The sequence below is a fragment of the Anolis carolinensis genome, chromosome 5 (genome assembly GCF_035594765.1).
Source record: "Anolis carolinensis isolate JA03-04 chromosome 5, rAnoCar3.1.pri, whole genome shotgun sequence".
NCBI classification, from domain to species: Eukaryota; Metazoa; Chordata; class Lepidosauria; order Squamata; family Dactyloidae; genus Anolis; species Anolis carolinensis.
Window position 1 is genome coordinate 89654380 of NC_085845.1, and position 15273 is coordinate 89669652.

The window sequence follows — 15273 nt, forward strand, 5'->3', positions numbered from 1 at the left end:
TCCAGAGTGTACTATAGTCTGTAAAGAGTTAATTACTGAGAAGCTGTGATGACCTTGATGTGTGGCTGGAACTGGGGAGTGTCCAGACACAAGTGTTTGTGCATTACTGATTGCATCAGTTCAGTTCTGTTGAATGCTGTCTGCCTAGATGTTAAGTCATGTGTCTATTGTCTGCAAGTCTGTTTGTCTTGACCAGGGGTCCCCAAACTAAGGCCCGGGGGTTGGATGCGGCCCATCAAAGCTATTTATCCGGCCCCCATGGCACAAGGGCAGAAGGGGGTTGGACTAAATGACCCAAGCAGTCTCTTCTTCTCTTACAATATTATTATTATTATTATTATTATTAACATTGAGGCCATCTGTTAGGGGTGCTTTGCTTGTGCTTTCGGTGCACAAAGGCAGAAGAGGATTGGACTCAATGGCCCAAAGGGTCTCTCCCAACCCTCTTATTATTATTGTTGTTGTTGTTGCTCCAATTGTCCGGCCCTCCAACGGTCCAAAGGATCATGAACTGGCCCCCTGTTTAAAAAGTTTGGGGACCCCTGGTCTTGACCATTACTGCTTACAGTAAAACTTGTATATAGTTTTACCAAAGTCTCTGGGTGTCTCTTCGTTCTGCGTTTCACTAACTCCATCCAAATACTGCTGCGCTGCTATTACTCTGACATTTGATGTTCAATAGGCTTTTTCTTCATCTCTCCTTATTATCCAACATATTCGCTTATCCAATGTTCTGCCGGCCCGTTTATGTTGGATAAGTGAGACTCTACTGTAGTAGTATCAGGGTGGCATGCTGCAAGTCACTTCTTGTTGTGAGAGAATCGGCCATCTACAAAGACCTTGCCCAGGGGATGCCTGGATATGTCACGATCCTGCAGGGAGGCTTCTCTCATGTCCCGCCTTAAATCAAGAAATAGTTTTCTAAGATCGGCAGAGGCACTCGCAGGAACACCTCAGCAAGCGAGAGTCTAAAAGTAGCAGGCTAAAACCCGGAACCTCAATCAGTGGCTGACACCGGATGAGAGACTCCCTCCTGGGCACACAGAAAACTGGGCGACTTGGAGGGTGCTGAACAGACTGCACTCTGGCACCAGGAGATGCAGAGCCAACCTTAAGAAATGGGGCCACAAAGTGGAGTCCATGACATGCGAACGTGGAAAAGAGCAAACCACAGACCACCTATTCCAATGCAGTCTGAGCCCTGCCATATGCACAACGGAGGACTTTCTTACAGCAACACCAGAGGCACTCCAAGTGGCCAGCTACTGGTCAAAGAACATTTAGTAAGGTTATTCATAGAATCAGAAGATTTGCTCTAAGATCTGCTGGGGAGGTCCTCCTCTCGGTCCCACCTCCATCTCAAACATGTTGGTGGGGACGAGAGAGAGGGCCTTCTTGATGGTGGCCCCCAGGCTCTGGAACTCCCTCCCAAAGGATATTAGATTAGCTCCTACCCTGGATTCCTTCCGGAAGAATCTGAAAATGTGGATATTCACAGGTGCCTTCTCGTAACTGATAATTGATTGTCCATGCGCTTTACCTAGGCCATTCCATGCACTTTAGTCACTCCCATCCCTAGTCACGGAAGAATATACACTTCCATTTCCCCTTAAAATGGTCCATGTCCTATGATGCTTGACTACTGATTGGAATTACTGTCTATGTTTTACTTTTGTAAGATGTGGTGTTATACTGTGATTTTATTGTGTTACGGTTTTAATTGATTTATTACTGGGCTTATCACAGTGTAAGCCGCCCCGAGTCCTTCAGGAGATGGAGCAGGGTAAAATTATTATTATTATTATTATAGAATAATAAGATTTGGAAAAGATCACACGGGCCCTCCAGTTCAACTCTCTGCCATGCAGGAACAGCACAATCAAAGCACCCCCGACAGATGGCCATCCAGCCTCTGTTTAAAAGTCTCCAAAGAGGGAGCTTCCACCACGGTAGGAGGCAGCGAGTTCCACTGCTGAACTGCTAATAGTTAATCAAAATGGAGACAGCAAGTCCTGGGCCCATATTATGTTTACTATATCAACTAGCACTCAAATTCTATCGCCATGTAGTGTATTCAGAGATTTAATTACTTGGTTGACATAAGCTACAGGCTGGAAATTTGTCCTAGAACATGGCAATGAAACCAGCTGCAAATGGAAACAAAGAATCACAGTGTGGCATCAGGGAGCTTGACTTGTTCAGTTTCAGTGGGCTCTGCCAGAACAGCAGATGGCAGGCACAAAAAATATCCCAATAGAAATTAGCACAGAATTTTTTGGTCATGCCCTTTTCTCCCAGACAGACTATCCCCCTCCCCTTTTAAACTTTTTTTGAAATAGCTGTATAAAGCTGGATTAACTTTATTGTATAAATATCAGGTACATTATGTACTACTATAAACATTGGAAATGTTTACTTAGTTTAGCTATTTTGTTTTTAAACCTCTGATCCAGTTGCCAGAATATTGATGTGGCTTCCCTAACATTTTGAGTAAATCTGGAATTGTTACTAATATTCAGCCCTGCTATTTTCACTTAGGGCCTGCCCAGACAGTACCTTTATTTCATTCCCGCTTCAGAATGGAGGGTGGTCAAACAACGTTCCCTGAAAACATGGGAGCAATCGTTATAAAGGCCAAAAAATGCAAGACTTTCAGGTGCAGGAATATCTCGGTTCTGGCTGGAAAATGCAGATATTCGAATCTCTGTATGTCCCTACACTCAGTAAATGCAGGATTTTTTTATATTGGTTTGTTCCTGGGTTATACATGTCAGTTCCTGATTGTATCCTAAAACATGGCAACAGTTTACTAGAGGGCGAAAACTTTATCCTGGCAAGAGAAATGTGGTCCTCCACAAATTTAATGGTTTTGCCATGTAATCAGCTTTCCCCGTGTTTTTATGATAAAAGCAATGAGGAACAAACATGTATAACCCAGGAACATCACCCTGTTGTTCCATGCCACAAGTACACCACAAAACCTGTTTGCACAGATGGCCAGGCAGCCTCTAAAAAGTGGTGGTAATGACTTAAGTTCTGTTCCTGGCTTGAAAGTGTGTGTTCCTGTTTGATTTTGTAGTATTGCCTTCGAAAGTACTGGTCCTACTCCATAAACTTTGTTTGTGTGCCAGAAACTTCATTAAATGTGTGGATGGCAAAGTTTCTCTTGTCAGGACAAAGTTGTCACCCTGTATTTATTTACTTACCTTATTTCTACTCTGCCTTTCTCTACCCCTTTCTCAACGATGTACATCTTTTCACAATAACTAAAACTGTCTGAAACTGATATAAATACAATTAATTCTTTTCTGACATCGTTTCCTAATTTTGGATTTTTAAAAATAACAACACCAAATTAATGATGTTTTGGATCACTGAAAAATCATGTCTTTACATAACATGGTAATGAGACCAATTAGTCAGAATTATTCACTCAGCTGTCCGGAATTAGCTTGTTTTCTAGAGCTTTCCAATTATCTAACTCAGTGGTTCCCAAACTTTTTTGGTCACAGCCTGCAGAACCCCATCTCTGTTCCTGATTTTCCTGCAGAACCCTAACACTGTCCTTAAGCATTATGAACCCACAAAGGTTTTCCTTCTTTCATCTAATCCTATTGCCTGAGTATTTTTTATAATGTAGTAGGTTTGGAAATAAAGGGAAAGCCACAAACCTTTATTTTGGTACAATAAAATATCGGATATAACCACAAACATTTATTTTGGCACAGGGAAATATACACCTAAAGTGATAAATGAAACTATTTCATGTTTGTACTTAAAACAGTGTTAAAATTGGGCTTTATATTCAACAGCTGCATATGTAAATCTGGGGCGGCATCCAACTTACTCCTAAATTAGTTTTTTGTTATAAACATAAGCTAAAAAGCCTGATTTACATCAACAGATGGACATGAAAGGGAGCATTTTCCAGATAGCCTTTCTGACTACTGACAGCTATGCATCTATCAGTCCTATCCAACATTCAGTAGCACAGATTCAAATTTCATTTTACAGCAGAAGTACATTGAATTTCAATGTTGAAGTTCTTAATCCTTTGTCATGGACTTTTAAAGATTTTTTAAAGGATTTTAATTTTTTTTTACAGAATAATGTGAGTAATGGAGAAATTGTTTGTGCTAAGACTAGGGAACCTGTGATTCTCCTAGTCTTGCTCGTCTTCAACCTTTGCCAGTCCCTAACTTCATGGCCACTGCTCAGGAATTATGGAGAAAAGTGCAAGAATGTCTGGAGAGCCACTCTTGATCTCTGCCACCATGACTCATAGGAGGCAGGGTGTAGGGAAGGATACATGTGAAAATAAATGAATGGTGTTTATTTAGATGAAATCACAGTTAAATATAGGTGCTGTTTTGATTATTGCTGTATAAAATGACTTTATAAAATTATAATGTCATTTTATATAGCAATAATCAAAACAGCAACACACCATGTAATCCAGAAAACTAAGTAATACACTTTTCTGGTTTACAAATTTATCTCCAGATGATATTGAACTTTTAGAAAAGCATGACATTTTAGAGATCATAACCTTTTAGAGAAGAGGCAAAAACCCGTCTGAGTTGAATCTTCTCAAGTGGTGTACAACCAAATGTAACAGTTTTTCAGAAGTGTGTTTCAGGGCGCAAAAATATATCTACTCTCCCATAAAACAACTTGTTTTATATTATGCACTCAAGAAACAAAATAAAATAGACTTTGGTAAAAATAACATATTTGGTTTACTCACGACCTTCCTGTGTTCAGCATACATAGGTGCACAACTTATTAGTTCGTTTCAGATATGTTTGAGATAGTTTCTGTGTCATCCGGTCAGAATTCTCTCTTTCAATAAACAGGAGAACATAGAGCAAGAAAATAAAGCTGCATACACAAACATATGTAGAATAAGTAAGCAACAAGATTACAGATAAACAAATTATTAGAGGAGGCTTGAAGTAGGTTGTTATTTCCAACATGAACAAACTATAAAACATTCCCATTATATCCAACAATGTCTAACAGTTTACACATCTTAGGCTATGTTACTCCAAAACTAATTCATAGGTATTATTTTTGATATCCTGTCCTCTCCCCTCTGTTGCACCTCTAGGTTTCAGAGACACCTTAAAACCACACTGGAGCCCCAGGCTATAAACGATGCAAGCTGTTTATTGATAATATGTGCAATAGCAAATCAGAGTTCAAAGTTAATAAAACAAGGTTTTAGTCCACAAGGTACGAGACACTTGAGAGTCTTGAAGCAAGGGTCCATAGAAAACCAAACACAAGAATAAACTTCAAACGAAGTAATTAAAATTAGTCCAGGGAACAGGTTCATGAACTGGAACAAAGAACAGGATCACGGACTGGAGCAAAGAATAGAATCTTGGACTGGAACAAGAGATTCACAATGCAAGGCTTTCAGGAACATGACATGATAATCCAAAATACCCAGGAACAAGAACTGGAACAAAGCTCAGTTACAGGAACTTGGCATGAAAGTCCAAAGGTAACATGAAACAAGAGTCCATGGAGCAAGAACAAACCTCTCGATGAGCAAAGTTACCACCTCTGAAATCTCTCTCAGAAGCGGTTCCTCTTAAAGCTAGAATCAAGGCCTCTTTTCGTGGGAAGTTTGCTCAAAACCCTTTCTCATTAGTAACCGTTTGCTCCTTCTCAAAACCTCCCTTTCTTGTCTCTATTGACATATTGCTTTCTTTCTGTCAACCTCATTACTCTTATCAAGACTGGAATGCCCATCTGCCAAGGGATAACTCGATCTTGACTCTCCCAAGGAAGGTGGTTCAAGCTACCTGCTTGAAACCATTGTATGCCTGCTCCCAGAATCCTCAGGCACAGCAGCCTCATCTAACTTTGACTATACAGAAGTATTTACCTCTGGCTGCATAGGAATCCTAGGCCCCAACCCAGATTCATTTGGCAGGTCAGGTGCAGGTATAATCACAGGCTGAACAGGCCCAACCTCAGGCTCACCTGACAGCTCAGGTGTAGGCTGGGATACAACACCCTCCTGTATCCCTTCAAAGTACAATGGAGAAAACATGAAATCGGGTAAAACTGAAATGAATGATGTTTGTTTCAGCAGCTGCTAGGAGCATGGGGGTGGATACGAAACCATTCCATATGTTTTGGAGTAATTGTATTTAAATATTTAATGTTTTGTGAGGAGCTTGGAAAACATGGCTATTGGGCAGCCTATATAAATAGCATCAATAAATAAATAATAGTCCATGCAAAAGTATGGACTCAGTATCAGGACTCATACTCAGTATCAGGACTTTATCCAATCCTTGCAATACAAATCTGCAAAGAAAGTATAGCTTTACGTTGATATTTCTGATGTATAAAAGAAGAAAGTACTAAGGTATATAGTATGGAAATGTGACCTGGATCTAATATTCCTGAGAACGCTATGGAGTCTCATACGCCAAAGCAATGCGTGGCCGGACACAGCTAGTTTGGATTATATGGCAGTGTAAAAGGAGCCAGAGTATCATGCTATCTTGCTTATCCCCAGCAGACCACTTGGAAACATACCTGTATTTCCTCGAATCTAATACACCATCAAATCTAATGTACACCTCAATTTTCAAAACCCTGAAACCAAAAAAGTATTTGCTGCTGAATGTAATGGACAGCAGCAAAAAGTGTACTCTGTAATTTCGCCAGATATGTAAAAAATCAGTTAATGTGTGTGTGTCAACTGCAAAATAAGATGCATGAAGCTGATGGTTGAGCCACATATGGAGAGCTATTAAGCCTGGGAGTTTTTGATACTGTTGAAATTTTGTTCAGGCTTGAGCTAAGCAGGTGTAGAGACAGTTGGAACTGAGAAGCAGAGAGAGAGGCACAGAGTTTGAAGTGTGCTCTTGCTTCATGAGCTGCTGGAAGGAATTTATCCACATGGACAAAGGAAAGATTATTTTAAATCTCTCGTAAAAGGACATAATGTGAGTTGGTGCCACTGAGTACATTGTGCATATGTTGTTCTGGGTTTAAGAAGAATAAACAATTTGTTCTTTAATGTTCACCTGCATGGTACATATCTTTTTTCTCTGGCAAAGCAATGCAAAGACTATACATTTTGATTTTTCATTACTTCATACACATTACTGTTGCTACTTGCTTAGAATTCCTTCTTTAAAAATATAAGTATTAGAATACCAAAGCTTCCAGTGATGGAATAGAAAACTGTGGGTGCAAAAAGGCTTGATAAAACATTATTACACCCCATATAAGTAAGTTAAATAAAACACTTATAACAATACAGTAAATAAATATGATAAGCTCTCAGCTCCAGGAATTCTTGGTTGAGACCGATTATCTGGATTCGTCACAGTCTGGCTTCAGGCCTGGTCATGGGACTGAAACGGCTTTGGTCGCCTTGGTGGATGACCTCCGCAGAGAACTAGACAGGGGGAGTGCATCCCTTCTGGTTCTCCTGGACATCTCAGCGGCTTTCGATACCATCGACCATGGTATCCTTCTGGGGCGGCTCTCGGGAATGGGTCTTGGGGGCATTGCTTTGCAGTGGCTCCGCTCCTTCCTGGAGGGTCGTTCCCAGATGGTGAAGCTGGGGGACACCTGCTCGGACCCCTGGCCTTTGACCTGTGGGGTCCCGCAAGGTTCCATTCTCTCCCCCATGCTTTTCAACATCTACATGAAACCGCTGGGAAAGGTCATCCGGGGTTTTGGAGTTCGGTGCCATCTCTACGCAGATGACACTCAACTCTACTACTCTTTCCCACCAACTCCAAGGAAGCCGCTCAGACCCTAAACCGGTGCCTGGCAGCTGTGTCGAACTGGATGAGGGCTAACAAGTTGAAGCTTAATCCAGACAAGACAGAGGCCCTCCTGGTCAGTCGTGGGACCAATCGGGGTATTGGGTGGCAACCTGTGCTCGACGGGGTTGCACTCCCCCTGAAGGCGCAGGTCCGCAGTCTGGGGGTCCTCCTGGATTCATCTCTGGCGCTTGATGCCCAGGTGTCGGCGGTGGCTGGGAGGGCCTTTGCACATTTAAAACTTGTGCGCCAGCTGCGACCATACCTCGAGAAGTCTGATTTGGCCACGGTGGTCCATGCCTTAGTTACATCCAGACTGGATTACTGCAATGCTCTCTACGTGGGGCTGCCCCTGAAGACGGCCCGGAAACTCCAACTGGTTCAAAGATCGGCAGCCAGATTTCTAACGGGAGCCGGCTATAGGGAGCACACAATGCCCCTATTAAAGCAGCTCCACTGGCTGCCGACAAACTGCCGGGCCCAATTCAAGGTGCAGGTTTTGACCTATAAAGCCCTACACGGCTTGGGCCCTACCTATCTCCGTGATCGCATCTCCTCCTATGAGCCAGTGCGGACCTTGAGATCTTCCGGGGAGGCTCTTCTCGCACTCCTACCACCGTCTCAAGTGCGGCTGGTGGGGACGAGGGAACGAGCCTTCTCGGCAGTGGCCCCCCGACTCTTGAATGCATTGCCAAAAGAGATCAGGCAATCCCCTACATTATCCAATTTCCGTAAGGAACTGAAGACCTGGTGGTGTCGGCAGGTTTTTGAGTAATTATATTGGACTACCGCCGACTTCTGAGCCTGAATATATTGCATTAGATTTCCCTTTATGGTTCCCGTCCCCTTGATCTGGTCATGTAAGTGTGATTTATTGTTATAATTGTATTATTTTACTTTGTTTAATAATGTGTATTATGTTGTTATGTAATGTTTGTGTTGCTTTTATGACTGTAAACCGCCCTGAGTCCCATCCGGGAGATAGGGCGGTATATAAATAAAGTTTTATTATTATTATTATTATATTACTAAAACTGAATATATACATCACGTTTCCCTATCATCCTTACAATTTACCTCGATCAGCCCCACATATGTGGTTCCCAAAGGTATTGCTTTGCTTAAAACACAGCTGTTTTATGTTATTTTGGGGTCTTGGCCACACATAAAATATGTTGTTCTGATGTGGGATTCCCAATGAATTGTCTGTTTGATATACGAACCAAGGTACAATTCTCTCACTTTCTGGTACAATTTACAATCTAATAATATGTGTGCTATATCCTCATTTCGGGTGCTCCGCAGATACAAATCCGTTCATTATAAGGGATGATGTTAAATCTCCAGTATCTGACCATTGTATCAAGCTGATCAAATCTAGGTCGAGTGAATACCTCCCTAAACTGTTATGGCATTTGGATTTTTAGATAGTTGGCAATTTGAAAGGTACATTTATATCAACTCAGCCATTTTAGATTGGGATTAAATAAAAGGTAATGTCCTTCAAATAAGAGATCCAGGTGCACCTCCTGAAGCAGCTTCTCCTTTTGCTTTGGCTCAGCACTAAGATTACTGTATGTCATGAATCTAATGTGCAAACTAATTTTGGCCATGCCATTTAGCCAAAAATGAGCATTAGATTTGAGTAAATATGGTAAGTTACAGCAGTTATGTGAGAAACAGATATCAGAGAATGAAGTAAGTGGGCCCATTGTTTTGCCAGACAGTTATGAACAAGCTAAGGATGACTGTTGCTGTTCAATATTCCTGACTTATCAGTTAGCATCAGGGGACATTTGGGAGTCTGAAGGCAATACGTTTGAAACTGTTCCCTTTGTCTTAGGCCCCTTCCACACAGCTGCTTTGAAGTGGGACATATGGCAGTGTGGACTCAGATATTTCAGTTCAAAGCAGATATTGTGGGTTATTCTGCCAAAATATTCTGAGTTATATGGCTGTATGGAAGGGCCCATAGACTCCTCCTCTCCTCTTACCTTTCTGTAAAATCTTTCTTCCAATTTTTTAAGGACCCAACGAGTGCTATGATCATTAAAGCAAAAGGATTTAACTTAGCTGGCCTAGCAGGCAGATCTGTGGAAGCTGGCAGGGTGCGTTTTAACAGAAGGCATCTGTCCGCAACCGGACAAAAGAAAGGAGAGCTGAAGAAAGGTTACTTAGGGGTAAAGTTTTTGTTTGCTCTTTCCTGGTAATCCAATATTTATTCACAGCAAGTGAAGCGTGGCATTTTCAGGACTGAGCAAGCAGCTGGGAATTTCAACTGATAGTTTTTCATGTAGCAGAAATCCACAGGTCAGATCTGGTTTTGTCTTGCAAAATACTTCATGGCTGGAGTGTCATGTCACTCTAATCAACATTTATCCCTTAAGAAACAAGTGCAAATATTTCAAAGAATCATCCACACACTTCCCGTGCCAAAATTTGTCAAGGGGGTTTTATTATCCTTTAGAGACACAGTTTACACACAATTGGGCCCTGAAGTGGACTCATCTTGTCCCCAGTAACATTGTTAAAGGCAAGAGCGGTACTCGAGTTGTGGACACCCAAGCTGTTGTCAGTCTACAACTTTCAGCAGCTTCAGTTAGCACAACCAATCAAGAAGAAAACAGAGAGTTGAAATCCAAGATTATCTGGAGGGCCAGTTGATTTTCAACCCTAATTTTTCAATTCTACATGTGCTTTTTCAGCTTATATGTCATCTGTGGTATATATAAATAATTTGAAGTTCTTATATACATACCAAAGATACTTTATTTTAGAATTACTGAAAGGAAGGAAAGGGACAGAATCAGTCCTAGACTAAGAATCTTTCTCCAGTTATAGAAATCACTTTGGAAGATTGTTGGTTTTCAGTGAGTTTTATTACAACGTCATGAGATGGTACTGTAATGTCCTCAACAAACTACAGTGGAATCTTGACTTAAGAGCATCCACATTTAAGAGTGTTTTGAGTTAAGAGCCATTGCTCGGCCCGGGTTTCACTTTGACATATTAGAAGTGCTTTGAGTTAAGAGCTAGCGCCAGAGGGAGGCTACTGGGAGAGTACAGGACTTTAGGGCTTCAAGGGAGCAGCCTCAGTGCCTCATGCTCTTGTGCACTTTGGGATATTGCTGTCCGCTTTGCTCTTGTCCACTTTGAGGAACTTTGGGTTAGTTGATTTTGTATGGTTATTATTCCTGGTCTGTTTGGCTACATGAAGAGGGAGGGGAAAGAAAGCAAAAGAAGGAGGGATGCTGGAATGAGTACAATATGAAGAAAACTATGCTTCTGCCTCTACACTTTGTACTTTGCACTTCCTTGCCAGAACTGTGTGCTTCTACCATTTTAAAGTTGATATTTCTTTTTTATTGATCCATAAAAAATGTGCATGTATACATTATTTGTTATTTATAAAGTACATTTCTTGTTTAAAAACATGTAACAAAAATGAGAGGGGGGTTCGGGGGCCAGAACGAATTAATAGCCTTTCCATGGGAATATGCTTTGAGATAAGAGAAATTTGAGTTAAGAGCTCAGTCACGGGACAAATTAAACTCTTAACTCAAAGTATCACTGTACCTTGATAACCTGAGTATGACCTAGATAGCTTGACTCTTAAAACCGCTCCCATTTCTATAGTCTCTTTTTTCTTTCATGTGCTGCCTGTAGGCCTAGGACGCCTTGACATAATAAAGAAGGTGGAACTGCCTATCATGGAAACATCAACTAATGGCAGTTTTCTTTTGAAATATCTTGTAGGTCACCCTGTACTGCTTACATCTTTAAAAATGTTTTTCAAGACTGGGAGAGGCTATCAAGCCAATTCTGGTTCCCCAACCTCACAATTTGGGTAGTCTATGTATCCTCAAGCAGCTTCAAGACAGAAAGATGCACCTGGATGCACCACAGTGGCCTACCCTACAAGCTACATTTCACACAATTTTAGCAGTTCTTCCAATCAACAAAGTTCAATTTAGAAGAAGAGAGGAAAAGCAATAGAGAGCTTCTGCAACAGAATTGGGTGCAGGGCTGGTCAGGACAACTAACTTTTAGGGGTTCTGTTTTTGGGTTCGTTCAGTTTTCAGAAAGATTCCAGGAGATTCGGATGCATGTCATTCAGATTCATAATTCGGAATCCTGAATTCTGTTCCCATTTCAGGAAGAATCTTCTTGAAAACAAAACCGGGAGGGGGAAGGCTGAAATTTGAAATAAATGCAGAATAAAAACAAAATTGATTCCTTCCGTTTTGCACACCCCTACTAACTTCCCTCCTGCTCTCTCAGCTGCTACTCCGTGGAGCCACTGGTGGCGTAGTGGGTTAAAGCCTTGTGACTTGAAGGTTGGGTTGCTGACCTGAAGGCTGCCAGATTCGAATCCAACCCGGGGAGAGCGCGGATGAGCTCCCTCCATCAGTTCCAGCTCCATGCGGCGACATGAGAGAATCCTCCCACAAGGACAGTAAAAACATCAAAACATCCAGGCATCCCCTGGGCAACGTCCTTGCAAACAGCCAATTCTCTCACACCAGAAGCAACTTGCAGTTTCTCAAGTCGGTCCTGATACAAAAAAAAGCTGCTACTCCTGGTTCTCTTTTTGTTTTAACCCCCAAACCGACAAATCTAGGACACCCACAATTCTAAAACACACACCTTTTTTGGGTCTCAATTGGGCAGAGGGGGAGTGTGTCTTAGAATCAGTGAAATACGGAAGATATTCTCCATCATCAGCACTTTGCTGATATCACTCCTTTATGATGGTGTGTTGCAGCAATGAAGGCATTTTTAGGGACATGTGCCTGAACCTTTCTGAAAAAAAATATACACCACAAATTTTTGTCAGGGATGACATTGTTCTCCTGTCCTCCTCTCCCCCATTCAGTGATTTAATTTTTTTTAAAAATTATTAAACTAGCTGGAATTCTGAAGTTATCTGCACCCAACAAAATGCTCTCCTTGGTTGTGCAGCTTCCTTTGTGCGAGTGAAACGTCTTTCAGGGTGTGTTTTTGGGGCAGTCCTTTCATCCCCCCTCGATCCTCCCTTGCCAAAACGGCTGTCAGAACTCTTCTGGTGGCAGACAGAGAATGGCCTCAAGTAAAGCCATAAATGTTTTCTGCTTTCCCATTATTGTTTCCTATTTTTTAAAATAAGTTCTTTTTAATTTCAGAACTGCACAGCTCTCCAAAAAAAATATTTTTATGTCTCTCCATTGGGACAGAGGCCATAAATTTGCATGGTTGTGCAAGGTTGTGGAAAAAAGAGAAGGAAGACAGTAATGTAGTGCAGAACTTCTTATGTTTTTTTTCAGTTTGTGGATCCTTTTTAACCTGATCAAATTCGAAGGGAAGGCAGGAAGACACACACATGAAGGAGTCAAAGAAGGCAACCCCAATATACAGCAATGGCTATGCCTTTTGGAGTCTAAGAAGCTGTTTTTAGGCTTTGTGAGCATCAGAAACACTGGGGAACATAGGACAGATTGGGGAACATTGTATGGATTGGGAGGACTCATCCCTCACTGTGTGATAAATCAGACATGAATTATTTTATTAGTTACAGAAAGAAAACAAGCGGGTAAGATGGGCTGGATAAGTATTCAGTTCTCATCTAGCATTCTATGGATTGCCTACTTGAAAATGTGTTTTTTGTTGTGTGTGTGATAAGATCTTTGACTAAATGTTTAGATGAATTGGGGACAAAAGGAAAAGCACCCACTTCTATCCTTCTCTATCCCTCAGCCCTTCTCACATAGGCCCCATGCACCTAAGGAGTTTTCAGAAACTCTGGTGTATCCTCAGAATTTGCAGTCATCTAGATTACAGAACTGGCTTCTATTCAACCAGATCCATTGTCCACACACACATCACTGCCATCATCACTTCCCTGCACTGATCTGCAAAGGGAAGGGAATGGGTTGCGTTCACCAGCCATGAAGCTCCCTGTGGGAGCCTAGCCATTGTGGTTGTATCTGCTAAGGTTTCAATGGGATGTTCGTGCAGTCTATAAGGAGAAAGGACTCGCATCACCTCTACTTGTGTAAGACAATTACCTTCAATGGGTCCTGGCTCAGGAGGTAAATCAGGCAGAAAACCCAGTCTCGTGAGAGATGCAAAAAGCAAAGTTTATTGTTATCACAGCTATAATAAGGCAAACAGCCGTACACACCCTAAAGGTCTGTATCATGCAAATGGTCACCGCAAAGCATGTCGCAGTTAACAAAGAATATATATCTTGGCTTATCTAAAATTGACCAATGGCTGAGGGTCTTCCTCACCTTCCACACCTACTTTGGCACAAGTGATACCAATGACCTAACTTGTTTACTCGGAGCTTTCTTCTCTCCTTAGAACTTTCTGGAGAAAGGCACCCGCTCACAGGAAGGGAGGAACATATGCCGAGGCAAAGCCACATAGGCAAAAGTTTACTATTTTCTGGCTTATGGTCCCTTCACTTGTTGACTTTAGCAAATGTGACAACACTGGCCAGCTTCTGATAGGAAGTTTTGTGGACAATGAAGAGTGGTGATGGCAACACAAGGATGGATCGGCAGGTCAGATACAGCCTTGAAGAATATTTGTCCTGATATGTGGCCTCCCTGCATGGCCTATCTAGGGCCAGTCTGGGGCATAGAGCTCAGATTAAGCAAACAGTGTAGATGTGCCCGAAATGTATCTACAAGGGTAGCAGGACAGAGAAAAGTCTCCCTAGAAAATCTCAAGACACAGGCAGACTCACATTGGAAAATACAGTCCTTCAGGTAACATGAACCTGAACTGTTCTATTTGCATAGTATCTCAGCACACCTTTCTTACGGTATTTATATTTTAAACACCATATTTTGTATTATAATCACGTTGGATTTTTAATAACAATTGCTTTTTAGAAATATTATTTTGCTTCTGCTTTTATAGTACAGCGAATTTCTTCTATTGTTTTAAATTGCATATGGCTTTTCACAGAGGGCAGAAAAGCGATTTAAAATACTTTGAATAAACAAATGAATATACAAATAAATGACAAGCAACCATATATGTACAATTATCATGGCTATTAGGATATCTAGCAAACTGTTTAACATCAAGATGCAAAGAAGGAGGCTTTTCCCCCCACTGAGAGCTCATCTGTTCAAATTTGCAAATGCTTAGAAAGTGACCAATTCCCCTGATAATTAACGGAGAATGTTCCACTTCCAGCTAATTACAGTGTTTTTCCTCTAAGTGTAAACAAACAGTCATTTGTTCTTTACAGTCATGACTATGGGTTACTATAAGACTGTCAAGAAATGGGGCTGGTTCAAAAGTATTTACTTTTCCTAGGAATAAAAAGATGTACTGATATATAACTCTTTATAAGGAGTTATTAGAAAGGCTGTGAGAAATGGAGGCCTACACCAGCTGCAAACACAGAGCAAGGCAAATATAGGTAATTTCAGATACTGGGAGACAGCTGGCCCATGTGGCAGAAAGAGTCTGGAGG